This window comes from Ammospiza nelsoni, chromosome 4, assembly GCF_027579445.1.
Source record: "Ammospiza nelsoni isolate bAmmNel1 chromosome 4, bAmmNel1.pri, whole genome shotgun sequence".
Classification (NCBI taxonomy): Eukaryota; Metazoa; Chordata; class Aves; order Passeriformes; family Passerellidae; genus Ammospiza; species Ammospiza nelsoni.
In genome coordinates, this window is record NC_080636.1 from 22,366,861 (window position 1) to 22,392,606 (window position 25,746).

Sequence of the window (25,746 nt, forward strand, 5' to 3'; positions counted from 1 at the left end):
CCAAATAAAATGGGAAATAGATTTCAAACATAGAAATAGACTAGAATTCCAAGAAACATAAGCCCAAATACAGTAATGAGTTAACCTAATACATTAGTGATAATGAGGAAAAAGAAGAGGAAAAATTCTGAAGTAAATGGAGTGTATGCATATACCTATATATATTTAATGATATTTATACAACCACTTCAAAAAAGAAACATTGCTTATTTGGTATATTTTAAAAATAAAATCATAAAAGTAAAAATACTTGTAAGTATAGGTCATATTTAGGTATTACTTATTAGGTATTACATATGTAGGTATTACTTCAGCAAGACTTCAGAAAGACTTACATTTACTGCACAGCAGAGAAACCATAGAATTCCAAGTAGTCTGATCAAAACTCATTTTCTTACCAGAAAATAAAGTTTGATTTGAGAGTGCTAGTGCTTTCTGCAACATACAGAAAGATAAGAATTTAACAAAGTTGTAATCATTCACAAGAATGGTCCTGGATTCAGCAGTATCACTTAAAGACCTTCTGTTTCCAGATGCTATCATTTTCCCAGATACTGTAGCAAGCTTAGATTATCTTTCTTATTATGTAAAACTTTCCTTCACTTTCTCTCATATTTCAAGTTGTAATGCAAAAGGACATATTGAATTGTCTCTATGAGTCACCCAAGAGCCCTTTGACTTCTTTGTTTATTAAAATCATTTTTTCATCTCATGAAGCACACAGAAAATGCAACATGCAGGCTGCAGAAATATTTGACTTCTATCTGCTTTTAAGACTTACTAGGATTCATATTTTTGCAGAGCTGTATATACATTTTGGGGGAGTCACAATTTAACAACTCTTTCTAAAGAAATGTCCAACTGAAAATACCTATTCCCCTTTAATTTTGAAGTTATTTTCTTTTATTTTCCTCATTTTCAGCACTCCCAATGGTCAAAATCAAGTTGGACTGAGCACATTTCTGGCAGTCTTCTGGCTTTGGAGACTGTTTTCTGACAGATGGGAGAAACTTTTGACCTTTCAGCTTTGGAATGCTTTGCGATGAATGATTCAAACATTCTTTTCTAACTTTTCTTACACAAATACATCAAAGTTCCTATTTGATGCTGAGAGTTTTATCTACAATGAAAATAAATCATTTCTTCCTATTTATTGCTGTTTCAACTTCACTACACAATTCTTTATAGGGGAAAAAAGAAAAGATCTTCTGTGACCCAGTTGCCAGTAACTACCTATCCACAGTAGACCTGTACAAAAGCTCTAGCTGTTTCTGACAAAAAGTTTCTAAAAATTTTTACTAAAAGGAGTATGAAAAAAAGATAGAACCCTAGGAAGCTGATCCTGCTCTGCTTTACACCACAGGCAGAACTACCATATTATATGATGCTGGAAGATGAGCATATATGAGTACCTCAGACCTAAAACTCAAGCTAAACTGAGTCTATTTTACAAATTTGTAGGCTCATTTAGGTTTTATTTAGTTCAGATAGCAGCTTCTTGAGAAGGTAGCAAAGCTGCTGCAATGCTTCTTCTGTGGCATTTTCTGTAGGGTCATAGTCAAAACCCTTGGGCTTCTTGGAATACAGTCAGGACTTCTTGTGGGCTGGACTTTGCACTTTTTTATTCAAAGAAGCAACAGACTCAAGGCAATACAAAAAGACAGAAGATAGGAAGACTGACTTTACTGTCCTTATTTTTGTATCTCAAAGGAAATCATAATATTGGCCAAAATATTAGGTTTTTTTCCTCTTCAATCCATATCTGTTCCTTTAAATTAGTTGAGGAGAGAATGACTTTTCAGATTTTTCATTTACAGGCAGCCTTCTCACATAATGTGTCTTGCAGTTCATCAAGGATGCTCCATTTGCAGAAACATCATCCTGTGGCCTGTGCACCAGCTAAATACTGAAACAGAGACAGTGCTCCTGTTACTCCTCCATGGGCTTCTGGGAATCAGTTTGATTCTTTACTAAAACTTGGATAAACAAGAACTGTCCTGAATCATCATTCATTGATGAAAGCCCCTAAAGACTATTAAAGTGGTAGAGAAGCAGTGGACTGCAAAATCATCAGGGACATAGGAGAAAACACTGAGATTTCCATACAGGCTGTCTCGCCTTTTGTTGCTTTAGTGCAGCACATGGAAGGAGATATGGGATAAAGGGGATGCTGGTATACAGCATGTCTTTAGAATCTTTCACCTTCTGTAATGTTCTATCTAGTTTTTTAATGAATATCCACACATAGCCTATGACAGGAAAAATGTTCGTTTTGAAACAGAATAGAGAACTGACGTGAAGAAACTGGAAGCTGTGGCCCAAAATTATTTTCATTGCATTAATTGTGAAAATCACAGTGTTATCTTCAGTTTATAAGTCAGAATATTTAATATGTTTTACTTTTCTGACAGCAACAAAACCGACACCTGCAGCAGGGTGACTTACATGTATAAAGCAGGAGCAGAACATTGTTGCACATTATATCCCCATAGAAAAAGTTTATGTTGGCGGACAGCTCAAGAGAGTCAAGCAGTTCAACTTCCTACTCAAAGAAGGGTTAACTTCAAGGCAAAATCAGGCCTTGTCTACACATCCTTTGTACCTACACACAGTTGGTAGATACTTTCTCATTCAGTCCTGAAACTCTTCTGTCTAAGAAACTTATTTCACTGCTTAAATTATTTTCATTTCAAAATTTAGTCTTATTAAATGACAGCAGCGTTTTCTCTGCACATTACTTCTATTTTTAAAAAGGCTGAGGAAGATGAAAGATAACAGAGCAAATGAAAGTGAGAAAAAATAAATTGACAGACAGAATTTTAGAATTATTTAGGTTGGAAAAAATCTTTAAGATCACCAGGTCCAACCATAAGCCTAAAGCTGCCAAGTCTGCCACTAAGTACTACATTTAAGTTCCTAAGCACCACAGCTCTAAGCACCACATCTACACATTTTTTAAATACTTTCAAGTTTGGTGACTCAATCCCTTCCCTGGGCACTTTGTTCCAGTGCTTGCCAAGCAGTGGAGAAATTTTCATAATGCCCAATTTAAACCCCCTCCAGGAGCAACTTGAAGCTTATTCCTACTGCTAATTACCTGGGAGAAGAGACCAACTCCCACACTGCTGCAATCTCCTTTCAGGCAGTTGTAGAGACCAATATCTCTCCTGAGCCTTATTTTCCCCAGGCTAACACCCCCAGCTCCCCCAGTTCCCCCTCATAGGATTTGTGCTCCAGATCCTTCACCAGCTCTTCTCTGGACACGCTCCAGCCCCTCAATGTCTTTCCTGTAACGAGAGGCGCAAGCTAATACTGCTAATGATCAGAGTACTACATACCTTGGGACAGCGTGCAAGGACAAAGCTGTTGCACAACACATTCTCATGTTTGCCTGGTACTAGAGCATCTACACCATGCAAATGCCAGTAGAACTGGGTGTCAGCCACTTCTTAGTGAGAAATCACCAGAGGCGTAACTTGAAATCGCCTCGGGAAAAAAAATACTAAGAAATTTAGAGATATTATCAGCAGGAACCTTCAGTATGAATGATCAGCTTTTTCTCAGCTTTTTGGGGGTGCAGAGGAAAGTCTTTCTTATTCACATTCTTTCATCTTACCGAGAGAAGATTCAATAAAGAGCAGTGAAAGGAAACCTGCTTTCTCTATTCAGTGTCTTTGTTCCACTTCAGACATGAGAAAGACAGATAGGTCCAGCATCTTGTGCTACATTCCCCTTTGTATTCTGTTTTCTTCCAATTATTCTTTAACATCTTACAGCCTTTTGAATGTCTCATGGTTGTTTTATTAAGCAAAGTACCTGCAGGGTCTGATCTTTAGAAATCATGAAGGATCTGGGAAAGAGTGAGCAATGTTTTAAAAACCTTTTCAGATAATAAAATATATTTTAAAATTAGGGCTCAGCTGTAAAGTATCTGGCAATCCTGAGTACCCACATAAGAAATTGCACACAGAAAATTTCACATCAAGAGGGAGAAATACCTCTACCTAAAAAGAGAGAGCTACCTAAAAAAAAAAGTCCATGACCTGAAAGATCTCTGCCTCTTATAATCTTTATATTGGAAATTGCACTGAAGCTTTAGCTGTATAAAGTTTATTGACACGTCTTCCACTGGTAATATTGAAAAGGAGTTAAACTTCTGAGTCCTAGCTTCAACTGACATTTTATGCCTTTGATGCTTTTAGTCCATTTAAAGTTTATTATGTGACATGAGATGCAAGGCAGTCCACAAAATGTGCCTCAAATTTGATTTTTCAAATCAAATTTGGAAGTTGTCATTTAGAAGTTGAAACAATTAAATGCTTGCAGCTCATATTTAGAACTAAAACTCCCTTTCTGTAAAATGCATAATTAAATTGCTGCCCTTATTACCTCTGCATTTATTGGTTGCTACCTTTCTACAGACTAATCCTACGGGTAACATCATTATTTTTTTTTTGGTTTTTTTCTGCTGTATTAAAATTGTTGTGATATATTTTTATCAGTTTATTTTTTCTGGTGCAGTACTTATGTTTCACTTGACTATGACTTGATATGAAATTCAGGAAAATAATCAAGCATACAATAAATATGTTGGATCTTTTTAAGGTCCTGACTTTTAGCTGGTTTAAATTAATAGATTTGTGTAGCAGTTCATATAAGCATAATTTTTCAAATTATTTGCCAGATTTCATAAATATTTCCTTGAACACCAAAAATATTTTACAGCCCAAAAATAAAGGCTAAAATGCCAGGCTCCTAACAGAATTAGATGTGTCAAGTCTCATCAGACTCCAGCAGAAGTGCTCAGAGCACAATTCCAACAAGCAGAGCAGGATATTTCTTACAGATGATGGGCCAGGCTGCACTTTTCAGTCAGTTTTCTGGCTTCCCTGCAAGTACATGTTTTTCTTTCACTAAATCCCTGGTTAAACCTCTGTGAAGGTCACCTTTAAAATTAGGAAATTGGAAAGCTGAAAGGGGATCTTCCACACAGGACTGCAGAGTCTCTAAATGTATTTTTTAAGTGAATGGGTTCTGTCTGACTATAATTTTTTCCTACATTTCTTTAATGAAAGCATACAAGTTAGTATACACAATTTAGAATCTATGATCCTAAGTGCCAAAGGAAATTAAGCTGTTTTCCAATGAGTGAAATCATGAAAATAAAAATTAGTAATCAGATGTAAGGCACTTAAACTCTAACAATCACATCAAACTGGGAGGCTACAGGTATATCTAATTTCTCAATTAAGTTGTGAGAACAGAAGGGAAACAGATTCTCACATTATTCCTAAATGTTAAAGTTCACTCTGATTTACAGAAGCAATTTTCTCCTGAGCAGTAATTTTTGAGGAAATGCTATTAAGTAATTATTCAAAGATATTTTAGGAAAATAAAATATACAGAAGTAACTTAAGTTGTTGGGGGTTTTGTTTGGGTTTTTTATGAAGCTAGAATATTTTTAAGGAAGCATGATCTAAAAGTTCTAAATGCCATGTAAAATAAATCAATATTGCTCTTGTACTAATTTCCACAGGAAAAAAAAATGAGATACAGTGACTTTTCAATATATAGAAAAATAAAAGGAGAGGATGACAATTACTCAGTAAATATTCCCATACTAGGCAAGCCCAGGGTTTCATCACAATCAGCAAAGATGGATCTATATGCTTGATTCTCTAACAGTACTTGCAGATATTCCACTAGTGTGCAAATATAAGTGCAAAATAAAACTAAAGCACTCTACAATTCTGTGAGCAAGACGAGTTCTTTAAACTACCAATAGTACTTTCTAGAACTGCGGCTTCAAGGAGTCATTCTCTGTGTGTGCAGCTAAAAATATCCTTCATTGAAAGCCAGGACTAAGACAAGGATGATTAATAACACAAGCTCCCAGAACTCTTCAGCATGCAAGTTACGCAAGACATTACTATTTCCTCTCTACCTATCTGAATACCAAGTCAGATTGTAAATCCTAGGTACAAGATGGTTTCACGCTCCTCACAAGAGGTAGTGAATGCTTCTGCCAATATATAATCAGCGTAGTTGGGCTAAAAATAAGCAAACATAATAACAGAATAAGGTTAAATTCAGGCAACAAAGTCTATGAGATTTCACTCCTGTGATTCAAATGTCAATCAAGTGAGTTTACTAGCTTTTGTTTATACACACTGCTTATTTCATTGATTTTATTTTTAATTCACCACTGCCTGGTGATAGAGTACCAATGTAAACAAAGCAAAGAAAAAGCTTTTTACAGGGACAGGAGGTGTGAGATTTTAGTAAAAAGCCCTTGGGGGGCTCGAGAATCCTAGAATGTTGCCAGAAGTGTCTAGTAGCAAGATTTTGATCCTACACAAGAGATGAGACCTGTATGAAGATAAGAAGAATTCACTGAGTGTATAGTGAAGAGATAAGTTAATTAGAGTGTAAAACACAAGATTTAAGATTTTAGTACAGGAAAGTCTAAAGAAGTAAGATAGAAGAATTAGAGCGTGTCCTGTCCTTCTTCTTCTTCTTCTTAGCCTCCATCTTCTGTAGTAGTAGTAGCACTTTGAGATTAGTCATTACTAAAAGTGCACCAGTTAATAAGAGTAAAAAGTATTAGAGAAAAATTATAAATATTGTACACGTAACTTAAAGTATAAAAATAAGTAACCGCCTGAAAGCTTAAAGAATGTGCCCATAGCTGACTTGCTGTGCAGACCTCTGTCGAGCTGAAAGAAAATCTTTTAGATAAACAATTAATAAACACCAAGACCGAGACAAGATCAAAAGTCTCTCCTCGTCCTTTGAAGCGTCAGCTCTCCAAAGCCATCCCTGAGCCTTTCCAGGCCACCAGAACAGCAACACAGAAAACCTTACAAGGAGGGAAGTAAGCAGATTGTCCACTACACAGAGCATCGTTGTCAATTTCAATGGCATGCACATGTGCAATGCTACATGCTGAAGGAGATCAAAGAATAATGAATTTGGCAAAAATAACTATTAATCTCTTCTGGCTTGCCTGTTAAAACAGGCACTACAACTGTGATTGTGGCAGGACTGTTATTTAAGTCCTTGAGGTTCCTTGGTACATAATTTTAAATTAAATAAACAGAAAACACCAATCTTAGATGACCAATCACATTTGCAACTGTTACATTGGCCCATTTACAAAGCTAAGTGAGCTCTTTGTGCATTATCACTTTACAAGGTTGAACACAATGATCTTGGAGGTCTTTTCCAACCTTAATGATTCTATGAAGTCTATGATTCAGCAAGTCACCCATGGCAGCTGTGACAATGCCCATCCCACATAGTCACTATGACAACCTGCCTACTGAGCTACTATCTATAACATTTATTGGGCAGTATGCAAGACAACTCTAAGACTGCCCTGCTCAACAGCTTAGTCCCACCAAAAAAAAAAAGTACCTTCCACAGGTTAAGGTGTATTATGTTCAGAAGTCTTATTTAAATGTGGAATAAGTGACCATAACATCGCTTGATATCCCTTGCATTCCCATTTCTGTAAAATTTACAGAACTTTACTATCACATTTACTCTAAACCAATTTCTCAGACACAGGTTCTACCTGCCTCTTGCCAGAGGCAGGGAAAACATGCAAAAAACACCAAACCAAAACTGACTGTAACTGTATTCTTTCCCCACCATCACAGGCCCTATAGCTTCCCATAAGTCTCTTAAGAGAAAATCCTTTTTGTATAATTTTCATAAATATATTTTTGTTTTTCTTTCTATCACATTTAAACAATGAAAACCATTTCATATAAATTTGTTTCCATCTATATTAAAAGATAACAGAATGTGTCTAGGAGCCAACACCTAAACTGATCAGGTGAGACTACTCCTTCACAAAACAGCATGGTGAGTACTCTCTTCGCCTTTTGGTCTACCAGAAAGCTACACAGATGCCACTGACAACAAGAAGCAATGCATTTCCACCAGGTCTGAGAGGATGACTACTTGTGCTGTTTGTCTGAGACACTCTGGTACCTTCCCTCACTACAGGCCAGAGAAGCCATCATGGCTGACAACCATCAAGAGCAGAACAGAAGAAACCGGATTTACGGTGTACACACACACACACACACACACACACTCACACACACAGCGCTGATTCAAGATAAAGTTGAATATCTCAGAATGCAACACATTGCTGGTGGTGCTGCTACCTGGTGCACTACAATGAGCAAATAGTTATGGGGGAATTATCTAGTTTGACTCATACAACCAGAGATTGACTTAATTTCTTTATGTGTTTCTTTACAAAATACAGTAGGGGTGACAAAGTTCACAATTTCCTTGTCTAGATTTGTCCACTAGGGAATTTAGTTTCTCATGAAACATAAGGGGAAAACAAACAAACAAACAAACACCAAAAAGCCCAAATAGAAACTGAGATCAACACAGCATAAACAAACGAAAAAAGAGTTCGCATAATGCACCACAGCATAAGAGTCAAAGCTCATTTCTGAATGCAGTCTAATTATGTTAACTAAGCTTTGTAACTCAGAGCTAATGAGTTATAGCTGGTCATGGCTTGTTAAACCAGGTGTCAGATCAGGGAATTTGGGGGGACTGCATGTGGACCTACACTGACTTCTATGCAGTTACCTCTAGCAGCTCTGCAACCTCCTCTGTGGAGGCCTGGCAGAAAAACCACAGATGCCACTACTCTTCCTGGGGTGTATTACCTGCATGTGCTCACTAGAAAAAATTATTTCTTGTTACGTGAAAGATGAGGGCCTGATGCACTGAGGTTATTATTTAGTATACAACTGCTTCCCTTATCCTGTCATTACAGGACCTGGTAGATTCTTGCCCCATCTCTCTAGTAAACCCACTTTAATGACAGGATGCAATAAGATCTCTTCCTCAAGTTAAACAAACTTCAGCTCTCTCTGCCTTTGTCCACAGGAGAGGAGTTGCAGCACTTTGGTCAATTTTTTGGTCTTTCTCTGGACCCACTCAAACAAATCCATTCTTTCTTGTACTTGTGGGCCAAAAGCTGGACACAGCTCTTCAGCTGGGGTCTCACAAAAGTAGAGGGCCAAAATCATCTCCCTCAACCTGCTGGTCACACTTATCTTGATGCAGCCAGGGTGTAGTTGGCTCTCTGGTTTGTTGGCACACATTGCCAGCTCATTGCCAGCTTTTCAACCACTGGTGTTCCCCAAGCTCTTCTCCACAGGGCTGCTGTCAATCCATTCATCACTCAGTCTGCACTTATATCGGAGACTGCATCAACCCAGGTGCAGGACCTTGTGCTCAGCCTTGTTGAACTCTGAGTTTTTCACGAGCCCACTTCTCCAGCCCATAACATTCCCTGCAGATGTCATCCCTCCCCTGCAGCATATCAACTGCTTAGTTCAGTGCTGGGTTGTGTATTTGTGTTCTACAAAATGCATTTAGGTACACTAAACATTGTTTTTGTACCTGCATGCCTCCAAATTGATCTGGCTCTGCCTTCAGCAGATGCAAGCAGGTTATTTCATAAGCTTGCAGGTATAGATGCAATTAAGAATACTGCAGACTAAGCCTATGCACCAGGCCTCAGCAGCAGTTATGCATGCATTGCCAACCTTAATTTAATGTCCTGGGGGAATAAGAGAAGGCTGATTGCTCTCCTGTATGAACAGCACAGGTAGCTCATTAATGGAGCTGCAGTGCCTGTTTTGTCATTCTGCTCACAGTGCCACAGGCAATAGTGACAAGAATGAAACTTAAGAAAAACTAACAATTCACAGGACCTGTCAAAACCCATTACTGTGACTTGTGCAGGTCGGCATCCCATCACTATCAGCTATCAGAGCTCACAAAGGACGGTAAGTTGGCACGTATCTCAGCCTGGTGGGCAGTCAAGTGCATCAAAATCTTTCTGATGCTGCAAAATACCGCTGATTCTGACAGGAAAATAAAAAAGAAATTGGAAAACTAATGGTAAAAGAATTAATATTAAAACATAAAACCAAATGTAAAAGTGTGAAAGAAACTGAATGGATATTTCATGAATCTTAATTTTTATGTTTCTCACACTGCTGTATTTATTATAGAGGAACTGTAGGAAATATCCACAGTGCTAGAAGCTGCTGTTAACATACTGCTCCAAGTCTATAATCATTATCCATCAAGTAATATAAGGTAATTTATTGTACACTAAGTACTTAGTGTTGCTACTTTTGCTTCTAGAAATAGCTTTGGCTCATTTGGGCAATATATTCTACTTCTGATTAAAATGACTGCTTGGGACTTGACTGATGTGAGAGTTTGAACAGATAGCAATTGCCAACCTGGGTTGCTCATCAAAAGCTGGAATTTAGGAAAAAAAAAGTTAATTCACTGAATGAAAAACTTTGTGCTCTGTGAAGAGCCGTGATGCATAATGCTGTGACTAGACATGACTGTCATTCTATACCATGAAGACCCAATGATAATGTGCTAAGACAAAAGAATTTTACGTACGCCAAATTCAGCTATAAATTATCTGTTTCTTGTTTTAACATCCAGAATAAATGGAAAAAAGCAAGTACTCTGTGCAGTGACAAAATTAACATAATAATTAATCCTCAGAACTCTGAACGCCAACATATTGTAAATTATGGCTGCTCGGAAGCAGGCCATCCTTTGACCCTAATTATTTCATTTTATTGTTCACTGATACACTTGGAAGATAATTAGACCTTCTAATCTATTTGGTAATAAGTAGGAATAATTTCTCTTTTGCCCTATGAACTGCTTTTGTAGGAATATTAGTGACTGCCAGTGGGAGAAGTCTTCTGCTCTCCTATAAAAATCTCAGGTTATAGGGTAGCAGCTGAGGTAGAATGGTACAGCTTCATGTAATTTCATAATAATTATAGATCATAATTACAAGGCTGTTGTTCCACCATTATATAATTTTCCACATAGCCTAATGAGATTGCAGATTACAGTATCACCTCTTTAGGAATGCCTACAGAAGTAACTTTACTCATTCAAGCATTTTAATGTGATCAGTTCAAGAACTTAAGTACATGTAAGGTTTTGCAGAACTGAGATTCAACATCCTCATTCTACACTTAAAATGAACTCAGAAAACAATTTTTATCTGGAGCTTGGGGAGCAATATGTTGCAGTTATGTACAGTCTGTCCTTTTAAAAACTGTGAATAAAACAAACTGAAAGAGAAAACAAGAAGGAAAGTGGACTTCTAAATATGCTTTAGCAAAGGATACTTCATTTTGCTTCTATGGGTTCTGATCTGAGCATGTTTGCATTACATTTATATAATTTAAGTTACAATAAGACTATATTAAAACTATATACTACAAGGAAATTAAGGTAAGAATTTAATTTGCATTTCACCAGCATTTACACCAAAAAAATCTATCATATCAAGAAAGTCATCTCCATTATGTGATCAATTACTGGATTTTAGTTTATATCTTTTTGTTGAAACTAGGTGATCTTTCAACCCAAACCATTCTATGATTCTAGAATTGTTTAACATGAACAGTGATAACTTGTTCAGTATTTCCTGTACAGCTACCTGTGTTAGCCCTAAGTGAAACTTGCCAACTGCATTAGTTAGAATAAGAATTTTTAAAAGGTTTAAATAAAATGAGCGTATTGATTACTGATTTTCCCACGAATTTCACTGAAAAAAGAGTTAAAGAAATGTTTAAAGAAATTAATGGTTGAGCAAGTCCTTAAATGTCAGGAAGATTACATATAAGTTCCTATATGCGGAATCTTAGCAAGAAGCAATTGCAAATTTCTGAAAACTACATACAAAGGAAGGTGGAAGGTCAGTGTCACATGCTTTCCTTACAATAGCTGCAAATACAGCCAGTGAAAACAGGCATGTCTTAGCCTACCTTAAAGACAGCATTTGATTTGGGACCTTTTGAAAAAGGAGACAGAAAAGAAACAAGAGAGAAACCACAGCCTGGCAGCCAGGCTTACTGCCATACATGTCAATGATTTCTCAGAAACTATTGGCTGAAAGAAAAAGAATCCCATAGCTAATCCATCACAAGGAAGGAGTGCATGAGAACAGAACATACTTTAAAAGATTTGCTCAGCCAGAGCCACATTTTAATTAAAGAAAATAAGAGAGACCATAGCAATATACAGCACTCCATAGCTACCATGCATCTCAGAGGAATTACTCCACATGCAAATTGGTGTCTGTCTGCCCTCACAGAACATTGCAGGTGGTTTGACAGAGATGCTTTCTAGAATGAGCTCAGTAAAGACACTGACATTTTAATTTGAGTTAAAGATAATTCAGGACTTCTGACCAGAAACTTTGCAGTATTGTAGAAAAATAAAAAAAAATACTTTTCATCTCTCCTTTCAATAAGGCTGCAAAATTTTGTTTAGCAGCTTTATCAACCCTCAAATTCTCCAACAAAATCTTGGAGCAGAACTAACCCCATCCTGAATACAGGTTTAATTTTCCATACTCACCTCTGGAAATCACACAATCAAGATGCCCTGAATTACTGAGCAAAATCTGTTACTCACATGGTATAATCCCAATGCCTCCATGGATCTTGCTGACTGAGTATCTATGTGCCCTGTTCAGTCACAATGGATCCAACACCATTCCAGATCAGCTGAATTCGTTGTCCAGTCATGCTACACATGTCTAATGCTCTTTTGCAGGCGTAAACAGATAAACAGACAAATGTACCCTGCTAAGTCGCATTAAAAGGCACAGATAAAAAGCAAAATCTCCCTGAAAAATAGAAAAACCTCTTTCTGAATTGTCTTCTACTATGATCCTTCTGGGTCTCTTCCAACTCAGAATATTCCATGAAAGTTAAAGGTTCTGTGAAAGCTTTAACTTTCAAGCCATAAACTCAGAGCTTGTGCATGAGTCCCTGAGAACTTGTACACAATTTCTGAATTGATCTGCCCCTATATGTTTTCAGGTTACTAGGTTAAAATAGGATACACTCTCTTAAATCACACTGTTTAGAAAAATCAAGCAAGTTAGGAGACCACTGCCATCCAAATAGAAAATAATACATACTACTGACAACTGGCAACAGTAGGAGCCAGGAGAACTGATTGATACAGATGAACAACAGTGAAAAGAGTAGGTTTTGGTTTTTAAACACTTGCCTAAAACATAATTTAGAATTTCAGAAAATGCTGAAATTCCAATGATTGTCAATTTTTCTTCCCAAATCTCTTTCTATAGCATTCCCCTTTTTTCGTTTACTTTTTAAATTTTCTTTTCCTTTTTTCATTTACAATAAACCAGGAGATATAGCACAAGTCCCAGCAAGCCACAGATTAACTATTTCAATAAAATATACAACTGTGATTGCTTAGGAATGAGATTAAGCACAACAAACTATATCTCCAGCAGCTCTCTGTTGAATACTGTCAGTATCTCCAGCCCTTACGCCTCAGTGGCTGTTGAGGGTACAGCACACATCCCATAGAGAGATTGGTAGAGAGCCCTCCTGTCTATTCCCTGAGCCCTCCAAGAAGGCTCAGCTCTAGCCTGGGAGCTGGGTAACCATGCCAACACAGCACTCAGGTGAAGATAACGTCCTAGCTTGTAACAAGATGCATTATTTTGCCCCTGCCTTTCCCTCATCTTACCAGAGCCGTTGCCTGCCTTGTTTTCATCCTGATGGTTGCTCTCAGATGGGCAGACAAGGAGATATTCCTTGTTCCTGAGGAGTTTATTCCAGTCTGTAACCAGCCTACATCTGCAGACTGCAAAAAACAGTTGCTGTTAGGGTCTTTATTATTTCATTGTCGGCAGCTCTAGGAACAAGCCTTAACAGTGCTTTGAACATTCACCTGGTGTGAAGAACTAACTTTGTATGAGTTTTCTTGGTAAGACTATCAGTTACATATTTAAAGAGAGAATAAAAACATATATGCTTATAATCTCACAGTGGTAATATTCATTAGAAAATTCGCATAAGCAGTATATTAATACAGCCAAACACGTGGAATTTCACTTTTTAAAAATTTCTTAAATTGAATATTGTCAAAGTATAGGTGGGGTCGTATATGGATATGAGCTATCTGATTTTTAAAAGCTTCAGAAGAGTTTTATATTTAATTTTCATATATTGATCTTCAAAGGTGAAGAAAATCACATACAAATGGCTTTTTAATACATGAATTATTAAAGAGCAATTTTTGTTCATTATCTACTTGAACATTACAGCTCTAAGAAGAGGTCTTTTGAAAACAGTGGAGTTTCATTTGACATGGGGAAAAAAATGAAAAATTTGTAAAAAAATTTTTATTTCCTGTACATTTTTAATACTGATATAAAATATTGCTCCTTAAAGCATCTAAAAATATTGTATAACACATTATAAACTAAAAAGACACCAAAATCATTAGTTTCTTTTTAGAAAACCAACTGAAACTAGAAAGAAAATATTTTTTGTATTGATATTGAAATTTGACTACTTCTTTCTCATGCAAATTAATTTCTCCTTTTAATTAGACTAAATACAAGAAAGCATGTAAACTAAAATGAAAGCAACACCTTAGTGGTCAAAAGTAACCTCTCTAGTAATTGTCAGCATGAACATCATTTCTGAAGGAATCAAATTGTCCCCACAAGTGAAAAGAAGGAAAAAAGATCTTCAAGAGAATGAAAACAAGAATAGGAAACCACAGCCACTTTCTTTAGAGCAAAGCTGTTCAGCTCACAATATCACTATTTTCCACTGCAAAAGAAAAGGCATATTCCTTTTGGCTTACCTTTATACCCTTACCATAACATAACATACACTTAAGTAAAAATCTTCTCCTAAGAATGACAAATAATCAAGACACTTGAAATGAGCCTGGATAACTGAAGTTGAAGATAGTACAGAGTTTGGTTAAGATCAAACATGGCATCTGCTTGTCACCATTCACACATCCATGCTACAGACTCTTTGTGTTCTCAAGAGAGAATGCTGTTTACCACAGTTATTGGCAATTCCAGCTTCAACACAGGGAATTATCAGTGAATGGCTGAGTTTGGAAGAGACTATTGAAGGTCATTGAGTCCAAATTTCCTGCTCTAGCAGGGCCACCAGGGCCATATCCAGATATATCCAGAATATCTGCAAGGAGGAAAGCTCTGCAAAGTCCCTGGGCAGCCTGAGCCAGTGGTCATTCAACCTCACAGTAAATGATGAACCTGCACCCACAAGAGACAAACAGAACTTCCTTGCCCACCAACACAAACAGCAATTTCAAGTCCCATCATTTACACATCTATACTCTCCAGACTTTTCCTGGTAAGTTGCTCGGATAAATTGACTGTTTTCACTACTGATCTTTGACATGAATCTAAGATTCATCTTGCCAAATTCAGTACCTGAATAGTTTATCTAATGGCTTATCAGTTAGTAGCTGAAAACATTACTGCTTGTTTTCTCTTTTATCATCTGTGTGTTGGACAATTGTGTCTGTATATTTATCACTTCCTGGTTATTCCCTTTATACTCCATTGTCCTTGACCAGTTAACTTAATAAAGAAGATATTCACATGTTTCAAATATCATTACAGATTTCATCAGAAACACACCTTGCTTAAGAACAATTTCCCTAACTTTCCTTCTGTAGTGATCCAAGAGACATGGGAACTGTAGCCAAAACACCCCTCAAAGCAATCCCAAATTAACCAGCCTCAGAGAGGAATACATTTCTAAACTAGCAAACAGAATTGAAAAGGATGAGGTACCTGAAACCTGAGAAAACTTACAATGCTATTTGGGTTAGAATGCTCTTAATAATAGTTTTGTTGATAAATTGAAGCTGAACTATGTTTATTTTGATGAAGCAAGGTGAAAAGTGTCAGACAATTTGAAAACTAGGAAACAGATTTGTCAGCATGAATTCTATTCAGCACTAGGATAATGTGATAAGCAATGAAAACACACTTATTTTTGTAGAAGTAAGAAATAGGTAGCAGTTCAGCATTTACCGTGCAAAAGCTAGAAAGAAATTTGGGCTACTAGAGACTGCAGTTGCTAAAAAATGCAAATCAACCTCTCATTTTCCCAAAACAGAGATATTAAATTTGTCTAAATTATATGCATGGCTGTTTTAGATGAGATGTCAAAAGCATTTTATCCATTACCCATTAATGATAAAAATTACACTACTGTTTCCATAAAATATACCAATTTCCAGTAAATTGTTGCTCTCATTAGCACCTGACAGGGAAAAACTTTTGTTATCAAATTATAAAAGGAATAAAAATTTTCTGCCATCTTTTTTTATACAATCAAAAAACACTGTCTGGCAAAAAGAAAACCTTTTTCTCTTTCTAGAGGAAAAAAGTACTGCTTTTATGTGAATAATATGTTAATACAGGAATTAATAGTCTGGGAGGAGTAGATTTATAGTCACCATGTTAATGTACCAGCTCATTGTTAACGTATCATTTCTTATTTGTCTGAACTGATAAACTGCCAATTTCTAGTTCTTCTTTTTGACAATATTTTTACATTATTTTTGCCTTTTTTGCTGCTCTACAATAGATAGGATTGATGATTTAAGTTCTTTCCAAAGGTTAAGACAAAAGGATTTACTGGTCAGCTTGAAAGAATTAATTATTAAACACTGATCCTAAACAATCTTAAAAGTAGTTTAAAAGTGAAGTTCCAGGTATGTGGACTTCTGAAGCTACTTGAATCTTAAATTGGGTAAAAGTTTCTTCTTCTCACTGGCTACCCAATCACTTTTAAAGACTATGACACTTCTTTTACTTATTTGTAATATCATCAAGTGGAAGAAAACTAAAAGCTTAAAAGGATCTGGAGGTCATCCAGTTCCAGTCTACTGTTACTCTCCCCTAGCTGAACAATTTTGAAACTTAATTTACATATGAATAAATTTCACTTCACTGTTAAAGAGAGGGTAAGAGCAAGAAATCAGATTAAATGAAGAGCACACTCTTCCCTCCCTTCTTCCACTGATTTAAAACCTTCCTTCAATGGACATCAATGTGCCAAAAACTGCCATTTCCAAGAGCCTATATTGGCTAGAAGTCCACAACATGTAAGGGTAGAAAGATAACCAAGTTCATGAGCCAGCTCCACCTATTAAAACCGTTCCGGATGTTTGTGCAATTTGTAGAAAATTATTCCAAATGCTTTTCCAAATTTAAGTCAATTAAACATTTCTGTATGAGAATAGGAACTACTGTGATGGCCAAGAGGCCTTATGCCAAAGAAAAGCTAGGATTCAAACAGAGAAAATCACAGCTCTTGAAAAGGTAATTACCAGCTACTGAGAAGCGCTAAAACACTTCACTTCTATTAATATCCAGAAAAGCTTCATTTTCCCAGAAATCTCCACAAAATTGCAGCTTCTATATGCTCATTATTTATTTCAGCTGCTCTGAAACCAAACATTTCTAACAATACTTACAGCTCATCATAAGGATGAAACAGATCAAAACAGAAGGACATGATCATACTAATAAAAATGAGAAAAATACATGAGTGCATGAATACCTTTTTTCCCATAACATTCTCTGAAAGATCAGCCCTTAAAAAGTCCTAAACTAATAAACCCCCTTCATAAACTGAGCAGAGTTGCTCCAAACAAATTGGAACATGTACATAAAATGTAGTTTTTAGTGATTATTGTTTATGGGATTTGCATAATTTGAATCATCTGCGATTTATTTATTTTTACCACTGCCTTACATTATTTTTAAAAATAAGTTTGTATTTTGCACTTTGTAAAACAAAGGGGAAATTATATTCCTGATACATTGTAGCTATTCCTAATCTCATGTGCAAATCACCCGTCTCTTTTTCTGTTTCTTCCCCTTTTTGTTTAATAAATGTTTTCCATTCCAACTAGAAGATTTCTGGAACATCTGATATTTTCTCTCTAGGCGTTTACTTCCTGAAATCCCTCTCTTACTGATGATCTTCACAAAATTTAAAAAAATAAATAGCAAACGTGTAATAGAAAAGGTATTTGTTGAGATGGACCTCTTCATAAATTTCCTTAATAATTTCCTTCAAATTTCAAAAAACACCAAGATCTGGCTGCAAGGTTATAATTTAATCAGGCTTACAGGCATCTAAACTTATATGAAATTTTTGATTGTAAAATACTATTTTCCTAGTGATTTAAAATATTTCCATTCTTCCAAAGGAACTTCTAGTAGCTTAGCATTTTTAGTGGTCCTTTAGTTTAAGGTAGTAATACAGAATGTTTCTCTTTTTCTCCATCCTTGTCATTGTATGAAACTGAGATATTTTTTTGTTTAGATCTTTAAGGAAAGGCTGGGTTACTATCTGGTATATTGATTTACCTAAAAAATTAAGACACATTCAATTTTTACTAAAATGAGATGCCTTAATACACCACGGTTTTCTCTAGATTTTCCAGACAACTAAAATTCTTGCCTTTAAATCTAACCCAAGATAACCTGTCATAAAATCCTATGTCTCATCTATTGTGCAATATTTACTATTAATATTTGTTAGTCTGTAGCTGTTAGAAGATCTAAACAGGGATAACAGCTGCGCATAAAAGACAATCTGTTTTCCAAAGAGCTGAAAACACGTATTTTTAATTTAATCAAATTTGTTATTTTAAACTCTTGGCACAGGCCACTGAGACTCTCACAAAGGCCAGAAATGAAACACATCCCAGCAGGAAAAGAAAAGCAAAGGGAAGAAGCAAGGATGCCTGAAGGAGTATTCACTAGAAAGTTAAGAGGTTGGGCTGTTAAAGACAGGGTAAGAGCAAGAAATTAGATTTAATGAAACAGAGAAGGAAAACCATACAAAGTGACAACTGCTTCAATTTTGAGAATCATTCAAATGCAATACATCAGCTGTGGCATTATAATATGAGAACAGATTTTATGAGAACAGATGGATAGGAAAAACTTGATAGAATAGATTTTTTTTCTCCATAGCATGATTTTCAATCAAGTCCCTTGCTTACCTAGACTCAGACACCTCTCAAAATAAGTTTGGCTTCCTTCTTCTCATACAGTGTTTTAACAGAGTGAAGAGGAGAAGAGGATAAGGCTGCTGAGAGGTGGGCAGCTGCACCTTGTCCTGAGCTGATCATTCTGCTAGGTTCTCCTAATACACTGCCAAGTCCAAAGAGGTCTTTGCTCTTACAGATTCAAAAGGTCTCACCTAATTTGTACCTTTCAGTTTACATCTGCCTCTGAGTTCTTTCAGGATCAGCAGCTTGGCTGTTAGGGATGGAGCGTGGAGTTGCTGCTCGGATGGTCTGCCCAGCTTGTGGAGATTGTGGTCCTGGGGACACCCACCCAGGCACCACCGTGCTCTGCTTCAAGCACAGGGCTACAGCACACTCTGAGTAAATTATCCAGTCCACTGGCTTACTGTGCATGGGTTTCTGAGACACCCTGGTACGATGAGATGCCATTTAAAAGTCCTCAAAGATATCTCAAAGATTTTTGTGGGGTTTTTGCATGAGTTTAAACCCCTGGTTACACATTATTTCAATTTTGTATGCAACAGATTGGCTTTCATCTTCAAAGTTACTTCTAAGAAACAAAGAAGCAGAGAATTTACACTGTACAAGCAGCAGCAGCAGGCATGCCTCCTACAATAGCATGAATAATTGAAATTGCCCTATCACAGATCATGTGCCACTTGACTTCAGACAACCAGTTCCTTGATTATCAAATCATGATAATCAGTGCAAGGCCCATTATTTTGCCTGGTGCAGTTTTATATCCTTTCAGACTTTTCTACTGATGCATGAGAAGGTGAGAGCTATAAAGATGAAATAGATTTTTTTGAGACTTAGCCAGCTGCTGCTTGCTTTGGCTCTGCTATGCAATAAGCAAAACTCATTTGAAAAGAGTGATTTTTCAGAAGTAACGATAAATGCGTGATATCCAAAAGAAAAATTCAGTGCAATCCTCTTCACAGAGTGATTCACATATTTTCCAATACTTAAAAAATTAAATACTAAAGCAATCATATCTAGTAGGGTGGGAAAAAAGTTTTAAAGTTTAAGTTCCATCTCTGCTATATTAACATTACAAAACAATCAGAGCAAGAGAAATTTTCTCCTTTCTTCTTGTTTGTTTCTGAACTCAGAAAAGAGCATCAGATGCTCAGAAAGAGCACCTATTTTACTGTTTCTACAAGAAAAAGGAAAGAAAGGCACCATTAATGATATTTTAAAAAACTCTCAGGAAGTCAAGGTCTTCATAAGATAGCATGGTATATGTTGATAATTCAGTAAATTGGCAAATTTACCATAAGGCATTTGAGGGGGAAAAAAATACCTGCAGAGATAATTTCAATTATTTCAACAAGACTTTCAGTCTATATGTAGGAATAAATGGCGCCTTTCTTTTTTCAGATATTGTGGAATAATAATCACACATAAAAGGAAAACTTTAGTCACACATTTTAAAAAGAGAGACAATCCAAAGAAAATACCACTAGAAAAATTAGTTTTAAGTTAGTAACAACAGAAGCTTCAAATATTTCCTGTGGTGTATATATTTCCCACAGTGCCTATAAAAGTCACTAGGTTAAATATTGTTTACTTCTTAAAAATATAGGACACATTCTCAAAAATCTAAAACTTGTATTTAACCACTATCATTCTATTTTGCTGGCTGAACACTAAAGATTAAAGATGACTTGATTACCAGAATGGTTTCTGAAAATGTTCAGGTCGAGATGAGCACAAGTTTGCAGGTCTTGTATTTCAAAAACAAGCTGAAACATTTTGATACAATTCTGAAATATGTCACTTAGTCATTAATTATTTATATAAATAATGCATTATATTTTTATTACAAAATATCTCTGCCTCCCTATAGGCCAAATGGCTCAACCACCTTTGGGAGAAAACATTCATGTTTGCAAAGCTGGAACAATAGATGATCTATTGGAAAAAAAAAAAAAAAAAAAAAAAAGAAAAAAAAACACTGACCAACCAGAAATAAAACATTTTGCCTGCACAGCCTTGACCTACTATATACACCTTGTTCCATCTCTTTCATCTCCTCAGCCTCAAAAGACACTGGGATCCCTCCTTCCTTTACTCTTTCCTCCAGATGGATGTAACCGTCATTCTTGTTGTGAACAAAAAAACCCAGAAAATCCTTTGATTTCTGTGAAACTTCAATATTCCCTAATGCAAACTACCAGCCTAAGGTTCTGCATTGTGACAGACCTACGATATGACAGGCAGAAAAACCAGACTTCCAAGAGAATTATTCCTTCTGTGATGCATCTGCATTGATGGGACTTCCATAGGAAGACTTCACTGCATATATTTTGTACCTCCTAGAATAACCCAAATACACTACAAGTCTGATCTAATTATTCTTTATATCTCTCAAAGCCTAAGATCTAATATCATGTCCTGTCATGATTTCAAGGACTACACATCCCCACTGTATCTATATTCCTTGCTTCATTCATTGTGCAACCATCAGATCCTCAACTTTCTGAAAAAGTTCTTTCTGTTTCCCATATGATTTGAAAACAGTTCACTTTTGCTCTCATACTTCACTCAATCTTTCATCTACTTAAGAACCATACGAGGCTACAAAAAGTTTTCCTATACAAACATACTTTCCTAGAACCCCACTAAAATAGCTGTTTATAGAATATTAGAGCAGTTCAAGAAGTCAGTTTTCATTTTGGCAAAAGAATTATCCCTATATAAAGAGTATTTTCCATCTTTCTAATGAGCTTACACAATAGTAAAAAGCTAGTATTCGTCCAAGTAGAATGATTTTTTATCCTTAATTTTTATTAGTCCTTGACTTTTAGAAAGCCTGCCTATCAGCTGTATCTGCTTTTAATTACATTAGCATAAGCAATTAATAGTGAATATATTCCATCCTCCACCAAAAAAGAATGTTCTAACAGATAAGAAATTAGATAAGAAGAAAATTGGAATAGTCTCACATGCAAGGCATGATGGCAATTCAGAAGACCATCTTAGCTATTTCCTGAAAAAAGTCTTCAAGAAGTTAATTGTGTGACACACCAAACTGTACCATTTAGAAATGCCTTATGAACACTAAATGTTGTAACGGAAAAGGAATTTCATTTAAATGTTGGTAAATCAGCCTTTGAAATCCTTAACAGGGAGGTGATACTACATAGGAAACACAGATGAGAACATAAGGAACACATCCAATAAACCATGTCAAAACAAGATAATCCTTTCTTCTTTACCCTCTGCTCTATTATGAAAATATACGAAACATTTAAGACAGACCTTCACTTCCCAAAATTTCAGCTTAACCTGAAAACCTGTCTGATGACTCTACTGTGCAGAAACTTGAGAAATCTGAGGGAATTTTAAGCGTTTGGAAATTTTGGAAGCCATGCTAAACCTATTCCACATTACTATTTATAAAGCATCACTGTTTTATTCAAAGACTTAGGAAACCATTAAAGTGTTATGTGGTAGTTGTATTTTCAGAACCTTTGTCTGCAACTGCAATAATAGTAATACACTTTCATCAAGGATTAATGAAGGAATATAACTTTTTTTGTTTAACCACATATATCCAGTGACTTATCAGGCTACCACAGGCATCTGCTTTTCTGTTTTCCACATACAGCTGTTACCTAGATATAATTTTTCCCTGGGGCACTTGAAAATTTCATTACTCTGTCATATTAAGCACATATCCAACAGAAGAAATGATAGGAAAGTATGTCCGGATTTTGTCTCTGTGTGTTGAGGGGGTGTTTGGTTTTCTGGATTTTGGTTTATATTTAGGGTGGGGGAGCTTTAATAGGATAATGAAAATTTTTATCCTTATCTATTTTGCACCCAAATGGACTTTCTGACACTGTTCTTAAGGCTTTACAGTGAGAAAGCAGTAGTCTGCAGAATCTTAAGATCTACAGAAGTTACAGATCTCCAAAATCTTTAATTACTGTCCACCATGACTAAACCCTTATTCAAAATTCTAGTGACTTTTATGTCAAATAGACAAAACCTTTTCTCTTTCTCAAACCAAGATAAATGCATTATCCCTTAAGTTTAAAGCTGGGATAAGAAAGCAAGCTAGTCAAGAGGTAACTGAATGAGCCTTTAAAACAAATTCCACCTAGCTCCAGCTGTGTATATCTAAGTTTGAATTCACCAGGAGGACATCTGAGGAGTTCTTATGATCCATCTTTGGCCATCAACTTCTATAATCCCATACCTTGAATTCAATTCCTTGTTGACTTATTCACATGACTCAGGAGCTGCCATTTTGAAGGCATATTCATTTTTCCTTGCTTTTCAAAATTATCTTTAATAATTCTGTCTCTCCTTAATTAATATTTTTAACCAGTAATCAGTATATTTAAAAATACTTTTCTTCTGAGAGGGAGAAAAGAACAATGGAGCACTGTACATATATACATATCTGTGTGTATTTACACAAATACAGCCCTGCATGTGTGCACATACACATATAAACTGCAAACTATGAGATGCTTGATTATGAACATGCATAACACTTCTGTCAATCCCAGCAGTCAGTATTTTTCTGTCAGAACAAATTAATAATAATTTACCATGGTTTTTTTTTCATTTGTAATCTGATCTGCAGTAACAGTTTCAGAAAACAACTAAAATTTTAAATAGAAAAAGTTGTCAACTAAGTTTTCAAGTAGTAATTCTGCAGTCTTAAACACGAGATTTGAGCACTGTTTTGGCATAAATTTGAACCACATCAGACAAAAATACATTGCATTTCTGACCATCAAGAGTGTAGAACCCTCCTACAACTATCTCAACTTTCTTTACATCTGTGCTCAGAGCAGTGCACTCAGCAAATCCCCATCCAGCAAAACACCACCAGTATAAAGTGAATTTTGTTGATATTTTTGGAGGTGTTTGAAACAGCAGCATATAGCATATGATTATACTAGACCAGAGTTTTATATAATTTCATGAGTAGACTCCTAAAGCTGCAGGTGCTCTATAATCAACCTGCAGTCTCACACTGTTGCAACTTATTCCACCCTACCCAGAAGCTGTGCTAAACTAAACTTACTTGAGATACCAAAAATAGAGACCTAGGTGAAAGAAAATGAGCTATTTTCTCTCCTGTGATTTTTCATCATTATATGAGCCACAACTACTTTGAACAGCAACTCTCAGAGAGTAGGAAATACTTAGGTAACTTCTATGCAGGCATTATGCTGTTAAACAATTTGTGTAATAATGTGATTTTTCACACAACAATGGGAAAAGCTGTTCAATTTTTTTCTGAAGAAGGTGGAAAAACAGCCACTCAACATCAGACTAAAAGTTTAGAAGAGAGAGCCTACAAAGAGATCTAATCTTTGATACAACAGATGGCTATATAAATGGTAAACTACTTAGATGTTTTTTCCCAAAACTAAGGACTTTCCATTTTAGTTCAAGCCATGACACCATTATGTAAAGTTTTTCAGTGAACTGATTTGGACTGCTTTCATGAAAATCAGCAATTTAAAATATAGCTTCTGTTCATTTAAGGTTACAAATTAGATATATAAGGCAGCACTTCATCTACCACTGAAGTGCAGCCATCTGTTACATTGAAGGCATTTGTACAGAACAGCTCAAAAATTAGGAAAAATATTATAGAAAACTGAGAAGAAAGATAGAGACAACTTGAACGGAATGTTGAGAACAGCTTCCTCCAAGCAGTCAAGAACTGTGATTCCCACAGTCCAAAGGCCAATAATTACAAACTTGGACCCCAAAAACTGGGTACTCAAATCTATATTGAGACAACTAAATACATTACTGTATTCCAAAGCAGTTGAACACCATCTTTTTTAAGGGGATATTGTATATGGCACTTCCTAAATATGGAGGTAAATCAGCTAACTTTGTTTCCCCCACTTTCTAAGGCTGCAAACCTGGACTCCATTGGGGTATGGAAATGTCTGTGGTATGATTTTTCCTGTCCTACCACTCAGGGGTCCACACAGTTTTGTTGTTTATAGTGAAGGACACAGGCAGGTGGTCTGCCATGGATCCTCTCTGTGCCATCTAACTGTGTCAGTCATCACAGCAGAAATGAACAGGCACATTGTTGTGTGAAAACTAAAGTACCTAGAAAAACTGCTTTTTATATTACAAAAAAGAGAGAGCTGAGAGAAAAAGAAGAGAGAAAAAAAAACTGAGAGGAAAAGAGCCTGAGAAAAGAGGGGTGTAAGTTCTTTTCCATATAACCTTACAACTAAAAAGGATTTTTTTCTTTCCTTCTTTAGCAATATTAAACAACTTCTGAGCAGCTTGTCTCAGAAACAGATGCTTACTGTAAAGCCTGACTGAAAATATAGATGAATATACCATAAATATTTTTATGAGTAACTAGAATATATTTTTAAAAGTACATTAAAAATTATTACTCCAAAGAAAGACAGTGGGACTTTAATAACGGACTTATTAACCAGGAATTTAGTCTCAGTATTTTATTTTTCTATACCTTGTCCTTTCCACCTGTTGGCTACTACTGTGACTTATGACTATACCTTATTACTTCATTGTATGCATGTCAAGCAATTCTTTCTTTAGATCCCATTGTAACAAAAAACCATTTCAGGTAACCACAACAGCAGATACAAACTTACATATAAAGGACTCTACTTATTTCTAGTAGCTCTAAACAGCAAGTAGAAATTAACATACAGCTATAGAAAAATGGCAAAACTTTAAAACAGATATTTTTTTAATTAATTAAGGTTAGGATGGTCACAAAAGTCAGTAGTAACATCAATTTCTGAATGA

The 25,746-nt window shown here is 35.9% G+C and overlaps 1 long non-coding RNA gene across 1 annotated transcript in view; it reads right to left on the reverse strand.

The window, feature by feature from the left end:
- Window positions 1-296: 296 nt before the first annotated feature.
- The window catches only part of LOC132072583 (uncharacterized), a 94,444-nt gene continuing 68,994 nt past the window's right edge, over window positions 297-25,746 (reverse strand). The window contains exons 2-4 of the long non-coding RNA XR_009418351.1: window positions 13,606-13,722; window positions 3,339-3,486; window positions 297-1,906 (exon numbers count right to left, since the gene is read on the reverse strand). This is a non-coding gene — a long non-coding RNA (uncharacterized LOC132072583). The remainder of the gene's footprint in view (window positions 1,907-3,338; window positions 3,487-13,605; window positions 13,723-25,746) is intronic.